Source organism: Primulina eburnea, chromosome 13, assembly GCF_022965805.1.
Source record: "Primulina eburnea isolate SZY01 chromosome 13, ASM2296580v1, whole genome shotgun sequence".
Taxonomy (NCBI): domain Eukaryota; kingdom Viridiplantae; phylum Streptophyta; class Magnoliopsida; order Lamiales; family Gesneriaceae; genus Primulina; species Primulina eburnea.
The window spans coordinates 22,121,054-22,126,609 of NC_133113.1; positions in this window are offsets into that span (position 1 = coordinate 22,121,054).

Sequence of the window (5,556 nt, forward strand, 5' to 3'; positions counted from 1 at the left end):
TTCACCCATCATGCTCATTTCAAACTTATCCTGCATCAGCTTAGCAAACTTTTCGCATAATTTGGGGTCTGTTGACCCAAATATGATATCATCAACATAAATTTGAACTAATAAAATGTGATTGTTCTTAGTAAATTTGAACAAGGTCTTATCAACTGATCCAATAGAAAAATCATGATCAGTTAGAAATTTTGATAGAGTTTCGTACCAAGCTCTGGGAGCTTGTTTAAGACCATATAATGCTTTGTTCAAATGATATACATGATCAGGAAAGTTGTGATTTACAAAACCTGGGGGTTGTTCAACATATACTTCCTCTTGTAGTTGACCGTTCAGGAATGCACTCTTTACATCCATCTGAAAGACCTTGAAATTCTTGTATGATGCATAAGCAAGAAACATTCTGATTGCTTCCAGTGTTGAAACTGGAGATTATGTCTCATCATAGTCAATTCTTTCTTCTTTTCTGTATCCTTGTGCTACTAATCTTGCTTTGTTGCGTCCAACTGAACCATCTTCGTTCAGTTTGTTCCTGAAAACCCATTTTGTACCTATGACAGTTTTTGAGCTCGATCTTGGAACTAAGTTCCAGACATTGTTATGAGTAAACTGATTTAGCTCTTCTTCCATTGCATTTACCCAGTTAGAATCATCAAGAGCTTCATCAGTTTTCTTCGGTTCTAGTTGCGAAACAAAAGTTTAATGGATAAATAAGTTTAGCATTTGATTTCGAGTTCTTACTAGATCTGATGGATTTCCTATTACCAGTTCAGGTGGATGTGATTTTTCCATCTGTACTCAGTATTTGTTGTATCAGCAATTCCTTCAGTTGGTAATTGAACACAATTTTCAGTCTCAGTTGGTGCTTCGTCAACTGGTATTTGAGTGTTATCATTATGCTCTATCAACTGATCATCACTAATGACTTCATGTGCATCTGATTGATCCAGTACTTCTGGTTCAGGTGTTTGAAGTATGTTTTGATTATTATGACATTCATTTTTGTCATTATCTTCCAAACTGATATCTGTAAATCGATCAATTAGCTCAACTTGATCAGTTGTCTTATCAGTTAGTTCAGTTTCATCGAAACATGAGCTGATTCTTCAACATTTAGGGTTTTCTTGTTGAAGACTATATAAGCTATACTAACTGATGAGTATCCAAGAAATATTCCCTCTGCAGATTCAGCATCAAACGCTTTTAAATAATTTTTACCATTATCAAGAATAAAACATCTGCAGCCGAATATTTTGAAATAAGTAATTATACTTTTTCTTCCATGCCAGATCTCATATGGTGTTTTCGTATGATTCTTATTAATCATTGATCTGTTCTGAGTATAACACGCAGTGTTTACTGCATCTGCCCAACACCTTTGAGAAATACCAGAATCAGCAAGCATTGTTCTAGTAGCTTCTTTAAGGGTCCGATTTCTTCTCTCAGCTACACCATTTTGCTGAGGAGTTCTGGCTGCTAAGAGCTCATGCTTAATTCCAGCATTCTCTAGAAAATTTGAGAGAGTTTGATTGATGAATTCAGTTCCTCGATCTGATCTGATTCGATCAATTCCAACTGATTTTTCATTTAAAAGTCTTTTGAAGAGCTTTATCAGTTGTGAAGCAGTATGGTCTTTAGATTTGAGAAAAATAACCCAAGTAAATCTTGAAAAATCATCTACGACTACCAAGGTGTATTTCATTCCCCCTAAGCTTATGACTGGTATAGGACCAAAGAGATCCATGTGCAACAGTTCTAAGCATCGGGATGAAGATTTACAACCTTTGTTTTTAAAAGAAGATTGTACTTGTTTACCATACTGACATGCTGAGCAAAGTTTTTTTTTTGAAAAGTCTATTTTGGGCAAACCAGTTACAAGTTCATGTTTACTCAGATAGGCAATGGTTTTAAAGTTTAAATGGTTTAGTCTCTTATGCTACAACCAGTTTTTAGATGATTTGGAAGCAATAAAACAAACTGGTTCATAAGTTTGATCATTCCAACTGACTTTATATGTGTTTCCACAACATTTGCCAGTTAGTATGATTTCATCAGTTGAAGTTTTGACTGAACATGAGTTTTTGTCAAAATGTACTGAGAATCCATTGTCGCATAACTGACTGATGCTGATCAAGTTATACTTCAAGTTTTCTACAAATGGAACATCTTTAAAAGTAAAGTTACCATGGATAAGCTTACCCTTACCCACAGTTCTACCTTTGGAATTGTCCCCGAAACTGATATTTGGACCACTGTATTTGATCAGTTGAGATAGCACACTTGCATCTCCTGTCATATGTCGCGAACATCCACTGTCCAAATACCATATTGAGTTCTTGTTTGTACCTATTACCTGCAGTCACATACATAATATAACTTGGTACCCATATCTATTTGGGTCCTGAACTGATTAGTCCCTTAGGAACCCATACTTTGATTAGTCTAACAGACTTTCCAGTAGCTGTATTCCAAATGGTTTTTCTCGGCTTTTGTGTGCTTGTGTAGTGTACTGATGATACAATATGTGTTTTAGATTTATTCAACTGATTGTTCAGTCTATATCTCTTCTGAACTGGCTTGCAGTTATAGTAATTGGAATAGTCATTCGAATAGTTTTTGTAAAATCTCTTTGATGACTGACTTTGTGAATCAGTTGAGAATTTTTTACGATAACCAATCTCATATCTTCTAGCCTTGTTCATATTCTTAGTAGTTTGCTCAATCAATTTACTGGGCACAATTTGTTCTTGTACCACTGTTGCTTTGACAAAGTTAATGTATTTTTCTTTGTCTATTTTTGGCTTTGGTTGAGTATCATTTGGATACATTTCTCCTAGAGTATTGAAACCTAAACCAGTTTTATCAGAAACTGATTTTTGTGAATTCTGCATATCACTTAGTGCAGTTGATGACTTGTTCCAAGACTGAATGAGCTCAGTCTGTTTTGAGTTTTCAAGCATCAACTTCTGAATTAGTGACTGATTTTTATTTCTCTCTGCTTTTAACTCAGCAATCTCCATTTTTAGACTCAACCCATCAACTGATTCATCAGTTTTGGTTTTATTGTGTGTGGGATCAGTTTTCTTTGATTTGATTTTTTCAAATGATGATGCAAGCTTTTGATACTCATTTACAATTTCATGTGGTGTTAGAATGAGTTCTTCTCGTGTAAAATCGGTCGAACTAAAATCAAATATTTTGTTGGCTAGATGACTCTTCTTCTGCATCATTAGCCATCAAACACTTGACTTCCTCATCATCACTGGAGCTGCATGAGCTTTCTGGTTCTGACTCCTCACTGTCAATTTCTGCCCATTTGGATTTGTTTTCTTCAGCTAAGAGTACTTCATGTTTCTTTCTGAAGACCTTCTTATCTTCCTTGGGTCTTTTTTTGTGTTCATATGATTTCTTTCTTCTGTCAGTTGAGCCTTGACTGTCCTTCTTGGGTTTAGGACAATCAGCAATAAAGTGACCTGATTTGCCACAGTTATAGCAGGCATTTGGTTCATCTTTGGAATTGTTCCTTTGGTATGGCTTCTGGAAGTTCCCTTGATTCTTTCTCATGAACCTTCCAAATTTTTTGATGAACAATGACATAGCATCATTACTCAACTGATCAGCAGATTTTTCGACTGAACTGATTGGTTTAGTTCTGACAGCAGCTAGAGCAGTTGTGGCTGCAGAGGTAGATGGTTCTCCTTCTCTGGTCTTCAGCTCAAATTCATAGGCCTTTAAATCAGCAAACAGATCATGAAGTTTGATTTGGTTCAGATCTTTGGACTCCCTCATTGCCATGGTCTTGACATCCCATTCCTTTGGAAGACCTCTTATTACTTTTAGTGCAATTTCTTTATTGGTATACACTTTTCCAAGTGCATTTAACGCATTGATGATACTGCTCACTCTTTCATCATACTCGTGCATTGATTCTCCTGCTTTCATTTTGATGTTATCAAACTTCTGAACAACAACAGAAAGTTTATTTTCTTTGGTTTGATCATTTCCTTCACACAGTTGGATCAGCTTCTCCCAAATTTCTTTGGCTGTTTTACACATCTTTATTTTGCTGAAAGTTACTTTGACCAGCGTTTTGTACAGAATTTCTTTAGCCAAATTGTCAAGATTTGCTTTTCTTTTGTCTTCAGTTGTCCATTCATCTCTGGGCTTTTCTATTCTTTGTGGTGCCCCTTCTGTTATGGCAACTGCTGTATTTGCTTTTGGAATCTTCATGGGTCCATCAGTTATGACATACCACATGTCATCATCTTGTGCAGCTAAATGAGCCTGCATTCTGATTTTCCAATCATCAAATTCTTCTCTGGAGAACATAGGAATTTTGTTGAATGAATTCATGCTAGCAAGTTTATAGATCAAAAGTATTCAAGAACAAGATTCACCCACTCTGATACCACTTGATAGGATCGATTAACGAATCAAGAGTGTTTAGAAGGGGGGTTGAATAAACACTCACAGTTAAAACTGATGTTTTCTAATTTTGAGTTCAGTTTGGTGACAAACTGATTCTCGGAATCTTGTTGGTCAATGACAATCAGTTAAACTAAAGTAGTTGCGGAAAATAACTGACTGAAAGATAGAATACGAAACTGAAATAAAGTATGCAAGGGTTGTTTCTGGATGTTCGGAGAATTTAATTACTCATACGTCACCCCTTCTATCTCAAGGATAGGATATCCACTAAAATACTTTGATCAAATACAAGAATTGTACTGACTCACTTCAGTTTGGACTTAACACTGCCAAAAACTGAAACTCTTAGTTTAACAGAATGTTCTCAGTACGTAACTGATCTTAACACTATCGAATTTCAACGATTATTACAGCATTCTAGTGAGCTCAAATTGTAGCCTTGACTGCTACGAATAAATCAAGCAAGAGTCAGCTAAGATTTTGACAGAGTGACAGCAAGCTTTTGAATCGTGTTAGCTCCACTTGCTCCTTCAGCTGTTCTTCTGTCATATTTATAAGCTTCTTTTCTCCAAAGGTAACTTGAGATGAATTTGAATCTTTGTATCCATTGATTTCTACTTGATTATTCCTTGGACATTGTTTGCTTTATTTATTGTGATGCGGCGTCTTAATTGCTTTCGCCGAAATGCGTTTTTATAAGCTGTATTGATTGAAGTGCGGCGTTGCAATCTTCTATGTCTCTTGACGGTTGATTGTTCTTTCCCGAGACATGTTCAGTTGAAGGGTGCTTATCATACGGCTGAATATATCAACTGATCAGTTTTCAACTGATAAGTCAGTTTATTTCAGTTATTAAGTCCAGTTGTTGAATGTACTTGCGCGTATCAGTTGGTTGATCAGTTGTTCCAAGCTGTATTGATTGAAGTACGTCGTTCCACATTCAGTTGCAGTCTTTTATGTTTCTTTGTCGGTTGACGTGTTTCAGTTACTGGTGAGAAGAATAACTGAATTTTCAGTTGTATGGATTCAGCTGCTGAGTTCAATTTACTCGATCAGTTGGTTCGTATTTTCAGTTGGTTCATATTTTGTCAAACTCCAGAATTTAGTTTCCAACAATTTGTTTTGACA